Raw genomic sequence first — 12,685 nt, forward strand, 5'->3', positions numbered from 1 at the left:
CTTAATACTTTCATGAGAAGATTAACATGCCTTGAGTTCAAAGTTAAATGAAACCGCTTGATGTTTTGATTCATTAACCAACTAGTTGAACTTGGAAGCACCCGAGTCAAGTATCTCGTCTAAAGTCCCTTGCTTTATTGCATATTATCATCATCTGAATCGTTTATTTATTATTTGCATCCTGTCTCTGTTTAGATCTAATCATTTGCTTTACCTTTCATGCTTAGTCGTTTGTCACTTAGCTTAGTTCGAAACCTTCACCTTTTGTCTTGACTTAAATGAACAAACATCATAGTCTAGTGTCTCGTTGACTTGTCTGGATTGATACCTCTTTGTGCTACTTCGACAAAGGGGATTGATAGCCCTGAGACCTAAAATGTCTTATCTATCAATTGGCGCCGTTGCCAACTTGTCGGAGCATTAGTCTTTTGTTTGTTCTTGAGTTCAAGATTTTACCTTTCTTTGTTTTACTCACTTCTTTGCAAGTTCTTGCGTTGCTTTCAGGTGCATGAAAACCAGGTCTCGGAGCACAGAACCGCCTCTACCGTACGACGACAACATCAACCGGATTGAGAGGCGAGCTCGCGAGAGGGAACGGCATTTTGAACGACTTGGAATGGCAGAACAGCAAAGGATCGAGCAACAGGCTCACGAAGCCGAACACCAGGCTCATGCTAATCAGGCGCAGGCAGGCAGGAATGAACAACAAGCTTATGTTAACCAACAACATGCTCAGAGGAACGAAAGGCTTGCTCAGCAAAACCAACAACAAGCTAATAGAAACGAGCAACAAGCCCACCATGTTCATCCGCCACCGCCACAAGCTCAGAGACAACCTCCTCCGGTCTTTGTTGGAGAGAACGACCGAGCTAATGCGCACCAATACCGAGCTGGGATTCAAGCTCCACCGGTTCAAAACAACAACTTTGAAGTTAAAGCTTCCCTACTCAACATGGTGCAGAACTCAAAGTTCCACGGTCTAGCCGGAGAAGACCCTCTTGAGCATCTAGATCAGTTTGATCGGGTTTGCGACCTAACTAAGATCAATGGTGTCTCGGAAGATAGCTTCAAGCTACGCTTGTTCCCATTCAGCCTCGGTGATAAAGCTCACCAGTGGGAAAAGAACCTCCCGAGGGGTTCTATACAAACCTGGGAGCAGTGTAAACTGGCGTTCTTATCAAAGTTCTTTTCCACATCACGCACGGCTAAGCTCAGAAACCAAATCTCAAGCTTCACGCAGCACAACAACGAGAGCTTTAGCGAAGCTTGGGAACGGTTTAGAAGCTATACTAACCAATGCCCACACCACGGCTTCTCAGAGGCATCCCTCTTGAGTACTTTATACCGAGGTGCACTCCCCAAGATCAGAAACCAACTCGATACAGCTTCAAATGGAAATTTTCTTGGGAAGGAGATCAATGCGGCAATGGAACTAGTCGAGAACCTAGCCATGTCTAATGATACTTATGGCGACGACTTTGATAGAGCAAACCGTACAGAGGGCTCTGGTGAAGAACAGCGTATGAAAAAGGATATCAGAGAGCTTCAGAGCAAGCTTGACAAAGTTCTGATGGCGACTCAAAAGCCAATACACTTTGTAGGCGAGTTTGATGAGCAAGGGCCAAGTTTTGATAATGTAAACGAAGATGGTCTAACTCAAGAGGAGCTGAACTACATAGGGAACCAGCAGAGGTATCAGCGGTTCAACAACTACAACAGTAACCCAAACCTCTCATACAGAAACCCAAATGTAGCTAACCCTCACGATCAAGTCTACCCTGCTCCGCAACAACAACAAAGCTACGCTCAAAAGGCTCCTTATCAGAATACCTTCCAGCCCAAGCAACAGTTTAGTGGGCAACAGCACGGCTACACTCAACAGAATCAAGCAGCTCAGGGTAACAACTTCACCAGCCAACCGCAGCATCACAATTTTCCACCAGGGTTCAATCCGCAGCCGATGGGTCCTCAGCGACAGCATCAGGGAACGGGTCAGAATCAGATGGGAAACGACGTCTGTGGGATATTACAGCAACTGTTACAGGGTCAACAGAGAGTTGAGAGCCAGCACGCGACAATGCAGCAAGATATCAGAGAGCTTAAGCAGAATCAAGCCTCTACATCATCCCGAGGCCCGGCTTTACCAGGTAAACCGGAGCCAAACCCCAAGGAGTATGTGAACGCCATTACATTGAGAAGTGGTAAAGAACTACAAGCTCCAACGCCTAAGACTACGCTCATTGAGGCCAATGAGCAATCAGAGGGGGAGGCAGCCTCAGGTGATGCGTGTAAAGAAGCGGATTTTGAGAAAGAACCGATCAAGGACAAAGGAAAAGAGGTGGAAAAGACAACTGAGCCTGAAAAGCCATACGTTCCACCACCACCTTACCAACCCAAGATACCGTTCCCAGGGCGTTTCAAAAAGAAAATCTTAGACAAAGCCAAAGCGGTCTTTGAGAAACACTTGGAGAACACGCAACTCACCTTACCCATTATAGATGCTTTCTTAGCTATACCACAGCTTGGGAAGTTTCTAAAAGATGCGATCCTCAACAAGACAAAGGAGCTCCAGGGTATGGTAATACTGAGCCATGAATGCAGCGCCATAATACAAAGGAGGTCTATACCAAGGAAGCTATCCGATCCGGGCAGCTTTACCTTACCGTGTGCTTTAGGTCACTTGAAGTTCTCAAACTGCTTGTGTGATCTAGGAGCTTCTGTGAGCTTAATGCCATACACGGTGGCGAAGAGATTGGGATACAAAAGTTACAAGCCGGCCAAGATCTCTCTTATACTAGCTGATAGATCGGTTCGCTTACCGGTGGGTTTGCTTGAGGATTTACCTTTAAGGATCGGTGAGATAGAAATCCCCACGGACTTCATAGTTCTTGAGATGGACGAGGAACCATTGGACCCTATCATCTTGGGCCGACCGTTCCTAGCGACCGCAGGAGCCATTATAGATGTGAGAGGAGGAATGATTGAACTACACATCGGTTCCGAGCATATGAAGTTCAATGTGAAAGAGATGATGAAGAAACCGACTATTGGAGGTCAGGTTTTCTATGTGGAAGTGATGGAGGAGCTAGCTGATGAGCTCCTGGAAGAGTTGAACGCAGAGGATCCGTTACAAGTGGTCCTTACACGTGAACAAAGCGAGCACGGGTACTTGAACGAGGAAAGCGAGGTGTACAAGCAACTTTTGGACCAACCGAAGGAACTTGGAGCTGAGGCTAGGTTTTTGGAGCTCAGGAAGAGTGGCCTCGACATCTTAGACAGCGAGGGGTCCATGGGAACAGAGGAGACACCTCGGGATATCATGGCCGTGGCAACTCATATCGAGGCCGATGGTAATCCGCGCAAGAACAAAGAAAAGGCCGAGGAAGCTGTTCCGGGCCAATGTAGCTTTGATACCGATTGGAATGAGGCAGACGCTCCCCCTGTTGAGCTCAAGCCTCTACCAACAGGGCTCAGGTATGCGTTCTTAGGCTTGAATTCCACTTTCCCTGTGATCATAAACGATAGTTTGCTTGAACATGAAGAACGTGCATTGCTTAACGAAATCAAGAAATTTAGGAGAGCAATAGGGTATTCCTTGGCCGACATAAGAGGAATCTCTCCTGATATATGCACTCACCGAATCCACCTGGAGGACCAAGCCATGTCCTCTATTGAGCACCAACGTCGCCTTAACCCGAACCTCAAGGAGGTGGTTAAGAAGGAGATACTAAAACTCCTTGAGGCAGGGATCATATATCCAATCTCTGACTCTCGGTGGGTATCTCCTGTGCACGTTGTGCCCAAGAAAGGTGGTATCACGGTGGTAAAAAATGATAAGGATGAACTCATAGCCCAAAGAACTATAACCGGCCATCGCATGTGCATTGACTATAGGAAATTGAATTCTGCATCAAGAAAAGATCATTTCCCTTTACCATTCATTGATCAAATGCTTGAACGATTAGCCAATCATCCTTACTTCTGTTTTCTCGATGGATACTCTGGATTCTTCCAAATACCAATAGATCCAAGAGACCAAGAGAAAACGACATTCACTTGCCCTTATGGCACTTATGCTTATAGGAGAATGCCTTTCGGTTTGTGTAATGCACCGGCCACTTTTCAAAGATGCATGATGCACATTTTCTCTGATCTAATTGAAGAGAAAGTTGAGGTGTTTATGGATGATTTCTCCGTATACGGTTCCTCTTTCTCCGAATGTCTTGCTAATCTTTCTCAGGTTCTAAAGAGATGTGAGGAGCATAGGCTTGTATTGAACTGGGAGAAGTGTCATTTCATGGTACAAGAAGGCATTGTCTTGGGGCACAAGGTATCAGAGAAGGGAATTGAGGTAGACAAGGCCAAAATCGAGGTAATGGTGAACCTACAAGCTCCGAATTCTGTAAAAGGGATAAGAAGCTTTCTTGGGCACGCTGGGTTCTATAGGCGGTTCATTAAGGATTTCTCCAAGATAGCTAGGCCTTTAACTAAGCTATTGTGCAAAGAGGTGGAGTTTATCTTTGATGAAGAGTGTGAGGAAGCGTTTAAGAGGATCAAGGAGGCTTTGATCAGTGCACCAATTGTACAAGCTCCCGATTGGTCTTTACCTTTCGAAGTGATGACTGATGCATCTGACTATGCCGTGGGAGCTGTCTTGGGGCAGAAGAAAGATAAGAAACTCCATGTGATTTATTATGCCAGCCGCACCTTGGACTCAGCCCAAGAAAAGTATGCAACCACCGAGAAGGAAATGCTTGCCATTGTGTTTGCATTTGACAAATTCAGGAGTTATCTAGTGGGATCAAAGGTCACGGTCTACACTGATCACGCGGCCTTGAGGTACTTGATGTCTAAGAAGGACGCTAAGCCGAGGCTTTTGAGATGGGTCCTATTGCTCCAAGAATTCGACATGGAAATACTTGACAAGAAGGGCATTGAAAACGGGGCCGCAGATCATCTCTCAAGGCTGAGGATTGAAGAAAAGGTCCCCATAAACGATGCTTTACCTGAGGAACATCTCATGTTGGTACGGTCTTACTTAGAGGTGGAAGAGGCCAACACGATCAAGGAAAGAAGCCTCCCATGGTTCGCGGATCTTGTGAACTACCTATCTTGCGGTTTAGAGCCACCGGATCTTGATACCTATCAGAGGAAAAAGTTCTTTAGAGATGTGATGAGATATCATTGGGATGAGCCGTATCTTTACGTGCTTAACAAGGACCATCTCTATAGGCGATGCTTGGCCGAAGAAGAGATCCATCCGGTGCTACAAGAATGCCACGGTTCAGCGTACGGTGGTCACTTAGGTGCATTCAAGACGGTTGCCAAGATTTTGCAAAGCGGCTTCTGGTGGCCGACTATGTTCAAGGACGCTCAAGATGTGGTATCGAGATGCGAGGCTTGTCAAAGGCACGGTAACATATCCAAGAGGAATGAGATGCCCCAAAACCCAATCCTTGAGGTCGAGGTCTTCGACTGTTGGGGCATTGACTTCATGGGTCCCTTTGTGAGTTCATACGGAAATCAGTACATCCTTGTCGCGGTGGACTATGTGAGTAAGTGGGTCGAGGCTGTTGCATCCCCAACCAACGATTCAAAAGTGGTGGTAAAGCTTTTCAAAAGTATCATTTTCCCACGGTTTGGAGTTCCAAGAGTAGTAATCAGTGATGGGGGAAGCCACTTTATCAATAAGACTCTTGAGAGTCTTTTAAGGAAGCATGGGGTAAGGCACAAGGTGGCCACACCTTATCATCCGCAGACTAGTGGTCAAGTGGAGGTCTCTAACCGACAGATAAAGGCTATTTTAGAAAGAACCGTGAGCTCATCTAGGAAGGATTGGAGCAAGAAACTTGATGATGCTTTGTGGGCTTACAGAACCGCGTACAAGACCCCCATTGGAACCTCACCGTTTAACTTGCTCTATGGGAAAAGCTGTCATCTACCGGTTGAGTTGGAATACAAAGCATTGTGGGCAGTGAAACTTCTGAACTTTGACATCAAGACTGCACAAGAAAAGAGGGTTTTACAGCTTCACGAGCTTGAGGAAATCAGGTTAGATGCTTTTGAGAGCTCTAAGATCTACAAGGAAAGGACCAAGGCGCTTCATGACAAGAAGATACACAAGAGAGAGTTCAAAAAAGGAGACCAAGTTCTGCTGTTTAACTCGAAACTCAAGCTATTCCCTGGGAAGTTGAGATCCAGATGGTCCGGTCCATTCGAAATTCTTGAAGTAAGGCCTTATGGAGCGGTTGTTTTGAAAGGAAAAGATGGACAAGGCTTTGTAGTAAACGGTCAGAGGGTAAAACACTACCTGGCATCAGAAACAAGAGAGGGAGCTACCTCAGTTCCTCTTCTTGAACCAGAATCAGCCTGAAAAGGTATGGAAAGTCAAACTTAGTGACGATAAACAAAGTGCTCTTGGGAGACACCCCAAGCTTATCCTTGTAAATATTTCGTTTTTCATCTTCTTTTTCTTTTTACTTGAAGCTTTTTGAAGGGTTTGTTAAGTGTTTCAGGAGTTAGATGGTGAATCTTGATGATGAGAATAAGAAAAAGCTCGAAAATGACACGGCCTGATGAATTAAGTCCTAGAGTGTACGTAGCCTCGGTATCGACCCTTGGTATATACATACCGCGGTCACCTTTTACCGAGTAATAGCTTGAGAACCTCAGCTAAACTCCTCGACTTAATTTCACCATGGCCGTGCTTAAGAAGTTATGTGGTGAGATGACTAAGTGTGGGGGAGACCCACGGTGTAAACACCTCGGTATGATTATACCGAGGGGCAAGGTTCATCTCAAACGGTCTAAAACCTCGATCGAGGCCGTGACCAGTTTACACCAAGGCAGGACCGTTTAAACCCCCAGCACCAAGTGTTCTCTGTTAAAAACAAGTGACCTCGGCATGCTGAAATGTCTTGATAACTTGTCTCTAATCGGTTGTTCTGGCTTGTTCTTACTTCTCTCTTTGATGTATGACAAAGCTATAACTATGATCTTGTTAGAGAAAAAGCTCTGTCTTTGCTATCTTCAGAAACATGTGCTTGTCGTTGTACTTGATTCTAACGGTTTCTTTGAGGATCTGTCTTGCAGATGACCGGCGACCGAGCTGTTCCCACTCACGAGACGAACAAAAATGAGGTCCAGAGGAGGAGCACGAAAGGGAAAGCCGTGGCCGTAGCACGCAATGGTGGAACAAGCAAGAAACCCTCCGCGAGATCCGATGGTGAGCCAGCCGCCAAGCGAGCAAGGAACGCCGAGCTCCCTCTGGTTCCAACCCTTGAACCAAAAAAGAATGGGGAGCAGGCAGCCACTGAGATCGATGGAGATGAGCTGAGAGCCATAGTTCCCCACGCACCCGACTATGCCAAGAAGACCAAGAAGGAACCAAAGCCCGAGCCCGAGGAGGAACATTTCCCGACTACTGAGGAGTACTTGGACCACTTTAACTCTATAAGAGTAGCTCAAGGTCGATTCCCTGATATGGAGCTGTTGAAGAAGCTTGAGATACTCGATGATGTTACACTCATCTTTCAAAACATGGGCTTGGCCGAGTTCTTCATGATGAGCGATGTTGCTTACGAGGGGATCACACAACAGTTTCTTGCCACTTTGGAGGTTGTCATCTACCCCAAGAGAGATCCCAAGCGTCTACATGGCAAAGGATTCGGACACATTGAGTTTGACGTAGAAGGCGTGCACTACAAGGTCAGTTTCAAGGAGCTTGATGAGATATTTGGATTTGAAAGGAATGGAAGCTTGCTTGATAAGTTTGTGTACCCTCGTGATGAATTGGCCGCGTTGTGGGAAACGATATCTTTTGGGCCCTACTTGGGAGGCAAAAGCAAGACAAGCTGCATCAGGAACCCTGCGATCAGATACACCAACCGGGTCCTGGCCTCTACGTTCTTCTCTACATACAACCCTGGTGTCATTCACACGGCAGAGCTTGAACTGTTAGGACTTGGACTTAAGCCGCTCATCACTCAAATGAAGAACAAAAAGGAGTACCAAGGGCCGATGCATGTACCGTCTTTAGGAGCGTTCTTTGCGATCCAAATGCTCACCTATAGACACAATGTGTGGTGTGACCGAAAGAAGAAGGGAGCAAGGAGGCTTCAGAACGGTTGGATTGTCACTACAATTTTGAGAGCTCAAGGGTTCATATTCCCTGATTCACCATCAAGACCGAATCTCATTGATGAGCAATACCTAAGTAAAAGCGGTTTCTTTGGAGGCAAGTCAGGGGATAGATGGGTTTACAACTTCACGCTGATGCACAGGGACGGTACACAAGTTCTACTGCCTAACCGAGGCCTCACCATGCTTGATAAGCAGTGTAACATCTCCTTCTATGTCCTCAAGGATCAGTTGTACAACCCCTCTCTCGGCCCACCAATGCGCAAGTGCACCAAGGCCATACCTAACAAGCCTCAAAACGAGAACGGCCCGGCCGGATGTGAGAATGAAGAAGAACGGCACCCTGAGAGAAGGATGGGAGCAGGCCGATATCATTTTGATCCATACGTGTGGGGTGAGCCTGAATACCACACCAAGAAGCTGTATTTGCGAGTGAACACTCTCCAAAAGTGGTGTAAGTGGCAAGACAAGACCATTCATGCGTTGGTGGACTGTGTAAGGCACCTGAAGAAGAAGGTCAAGCAGCTGACACGGCCATCTTCTCCGGACATGAACTCGGGGACCTCAACCGCACCAGTTACACAGGAGGAGGTTGGGGAAAGCTCAAACGCAAGGAACCCGGAGTTTCCACCAGGCAAAGAGGATTGGATCAACCCTGCCTTGGCATTCTTACCTGAACCCTCGGATAGCTGCCCGCCACGTCAGTCCACACCCTCCTGCTCAACATCAAATCCCTCGTACTACTTGGGATCAGACCTCTCCGACTAAGGTATCGACTTCAAACCCTGTACATATGCATCTTGTGTATATCATTCTGCATTCGTTTAGTTCGTCTTTTTACTTCTCTCACACGCTTCTATAACACACGGGACTGTGTTGTTTAAGTGTGGGGGAGGAGCTTTGTGTTTTCTGATCTTGTTTTCTCTGTTCTTATTTGACTTTTGCATTCTTGAGTCTCATTTAGCTTTGTACATATGGAAAAAAACCGCATCATTAACATTCTAGTTGCATCTCGCATTCTAAGATCGAGTCTAGTTGCATCATTTAGGACTGCATCAATGCAAGGAGCAATGATAGATTTTTTCCTAGAAAGTAAATCACTTGAGAACTTGAACTAAATATGCTTGTGAAACTCATTCTGTGCTTGTAAAGCTTGAAACGATTTGAATGCTTGTAAAGCTTGAAACGATTTGAATCTGTGAAGCAAGTCTAAATTACACTCAACTCTAGTTAAGTGATAACCCTGAACTTGAATTGGCTTGTGGATACCGATATACATACTTGAGCTAGAATCATTGTTTTTACCACCCTCTTTTCCTTTGCTCAAGTAGCTGAATCCGCATCATGGATCAGTTCCCTCACCTTGAACCCAACTTTCTTTTCGAGCCAATGTTTGTGTGTGAATTGTAAGGCCACCTTGGACTGAACTTAGCAGAAAGTGTTAGGTTTAGAGCGACAAGGGCATGTCTCATTGAGTGCTACGTTCCAACATCAAGGAACTGAGAGTATTGGCAAGAAATAAGTGTGGGGGAAAAGATCTATTGGTGAGTGGAAAAAGGTGAGCTGAGAGAAAAAGAGAGAATGGAGATAGCTAGGGGAATGAAAGAAAAAGAATCGAGTCTTGAATTTGAAAAGAAGAGCTCTGTTGTTCTAAAAAGAAAAGTATAGTCTTTGAAATGAAAAGAAGCCAAAAAGGCTCAAGTGTTCTAAAAAGAAAAGAAAAGAGCTGTTTGAATAAGTAAACACCAAAGGCTTGAAAATCAAAACAAAAGTGAGTCCCCTAGTGAAAACGAAAGCGATTGAGAGAGTGAGGATCTTGAGAGGGTGAGCAAGTAAGAAAAGCTTTGAGTGGAGTGTGGGGTGTGATGAGTCTTGCCCTTGTATGCATCAGTTGCTTTTTACCTTTAGCATTCTGCCAAAGTTTGGTCGTTCATTGAGTGATCCCATTGTTGCATTACACCCGCTTGAATATTGATGAGATCATTTTTATCTCATGACCTTACCCTAGCCAAGCCAGCCTATTTGAACATTGCATCATTTGATTCACCGGTTACGAGCTTAATGAATGTGAAAGAGTTGAATGTGATAATGACTTGTGGAGATTCTGTGCTTTAATTGTAGAATATCTGAGTATGGCTTTACGTTGCATATTTGAGCATGAATCCGAGTTCTCCTTGTGATCACTTCTTTCTAAAAAGGAAATATGAGCTCCATCTGCATTACAACCTCTTCTTCCCATTTGTTCTCTTCGCTTGAGGACAAGCAAAGGACAAGTGTGGGGGAGTTGATATGTCTATATTTTACATCATTTAGAGTGCATTTTAGAGTCCTCATCATGTGTTTTCCCATGTAAATTGAGTCTTTAGGCATGAAATAGGATTTAGGGCTTGCATTAGGTCCCAAAGAGTTTTGCATGTTTTGAGGTCTTTATCAGGTGCTTTGGGAGTCATTTGGAGCTTAAGAAGAGAAGCAGAGAAGAAGATGGTGAAGAAAACGGTCAAAAATGGTGAAAACCGCTTGGAGGAATTTCTCGGCCAAATCGCGTACCGGACGGACAGAAACCTCGGTCAAAATCCTTACCGATCGCTCATTACCGGCCAAAATCCTTACCGATCGTCCAACCTCGACCAAAAAGCTTACCGATCGTTCAGCACCGACCAAAGTCCGTACCGATCGACCAAAGTCAGCCTGGGTCGAAGATCAGGCGTTAATACCGCGGGTCGAGTTTTGGCCGAGGCGAAAGAATTTTTACGACCAAAAAGCTCACCGCGGTACACAGCCCTCGGTCATTTTTCTTACCGCGGGAAGCTTTTCTCGACCAAAATCTGTCCTTGTCTGCGCAATTCAAAGATCAGAAATCCGGGGAACCTTCCGGTCCGAATCAGTTGGCGGGGTCTTCAGCAAAGTTGGAGATAATAAAACAAAGATCCCAGAACAGTTAGAATCATCCAATTCGGACCAGTAGGGAGAAAGATACAGCTTCCGGAAGATACATCAACATTACGCGCATCCGAGAACTGAACGGCGAAGTACAAAGGTCACGGCGGACGGAGCCTTTCCGGACAAAATCAGCTTACCCGGTCTTCATCAAAGTTTGAGATCTGTGAAAGACCTTTTCAGAACAGTAGGGATCGCTCAAGTCGGACGAGTGGTTTGAAAGATAAAGTCTCCGGAGTTCACATCGGTCCGAACAGCTTATTTTCCGGTGATTTCGATGCGGTTCAAAGATGTGAAGTCCAGGAAGACTTCCACTACCCAAGCTCCGACGGTTTCTTCACCAAAGTTCGAGTTTATTGAGTCACCTTGACTATGAAACTGGTCTCAGAGCATTCGGAGTCGTGGGTCGAAAGTTACTGCCGCCGGAAGGCGACATGGTCGATACGGGCCCAAATATGTTGCGATACGCGCTAAGTGTTTCTTCAGGGCTCGGCATCATTACCTCGACATCGGCCAAGTCAAGGCTCATATTTTGGAAGTATCCTGAGCTAGGCCTCGTACAGATACCTCGGCACGTTGGGATCAAGGCATGCACACGTAAGAAAGGAGCTGGAAACGACTAAGTGTTGAACATGCACCTCGGTGTAGCGACCTCAGCGTGCATGCCGGACCCTGTTCTCCCGAACCCCTCGACGTCCAAGCGCCTCAGCATTTTATCCCGAGGTCCATTGTCACAAGCCCAGAATCAAGAACAAAGCTGCTCAAAAACACACACGTGAAGATGGATCAAAGACTAGGGTTCATGCATGTTCTTGACGTGTTCTTCACGAGATCTTCATTTGGATCTGGACTCACGTGCGCTCCTCGACATGAAGACCTCGGCTTCACTCTCCGACACACCGTGGCACTCACCCATCAGCCCAAGAACGCGGTTCAGTACCCGGTTTGTTCCGGGCTGACCCGCGACACTTTACCTTTGCTATATATACATTTTGAGACTAAAAACCTAATCATCTTATCTCTTATCTGTTTTTAGCTTTAAGAACTTGCCTCTTTGGGTGAACCTTGATCATTCTAATCCGATATCTCGTTTTTGCATGAAAAATCTTGTTCTTTCTTTATTTCTTTTATCATCTAACATTAAACTCCTCATCATGACCAGCTACACGTCTTGCAAAGGACTTAGTGAGCTCGTTATGATTAGTGAGTAGTCGTTTAAGCGGCTTTAGATGAGTAGATTAGGGTGCTTTCAAGGTAGATTAGTGGGTTTAGGTGTCTAGTCTTGCATGTTTCATTCTTTAACCGACGAGATCTCTAGGCTGGATCCAAGCACATCACTTGAGGTTCAGATCTGAGACATATCTCGCATCAAAAGTGTTTGTAGAAATGTCTGAACCACTCGGTTAAGGGTTTAAGAGTCTTTCATCGCGAGAGTGATAGTTTGTTCTCTTAAATGACATTTTTGAACTGATTCTTATTGCTGATTGATTCGATGCTTCTCAAAAGACATTTTTGGTATGAAGGAGAATCAGTTTAGATGCTTAATACTTTCATGAGAAGATTAACATGCCTTGAGTTCAAAGTTAAATGAAACCGCTTGATGTTTTGT

General features: G+C 45.5%; 1 non-coding gene across 1 annotated transcript; it reads right to left on the bottom strand.

Moving 5' to 3' along the window:
- Nucleotides 1-1,207: 1,207 nt before the first annotated feature.
- Nucleotides 1,208-1,314, bottom strand: LOC112088805. Its single transcript, XR_002900741.1, has one exon. It is a non-coding gene; the product is annotated as a small nucleolar RNA R71 (small nucleolar RNA).
- Between the last annotated feature and the right edge of the window lie 11,371 nt (nucleotides 1,315-12,685).

The sequence above is a fragment of the Eutrema salsugineum genome, unplaced genomic scaffold (genome assembly GCF_000478725.1).
Source record: "Eutrema salsugineum unplaced genomic scaffold, Eutsalg1_0 scaffold_14, whole genome shotgun sequence".
Taxonomy (NCBI): Eukaryota; Viridiplantae; Streptophyta; class Magnoliopsida; order Brassicales; family Brassicaceae; genus Eutrema; species Eutrema salsugineum.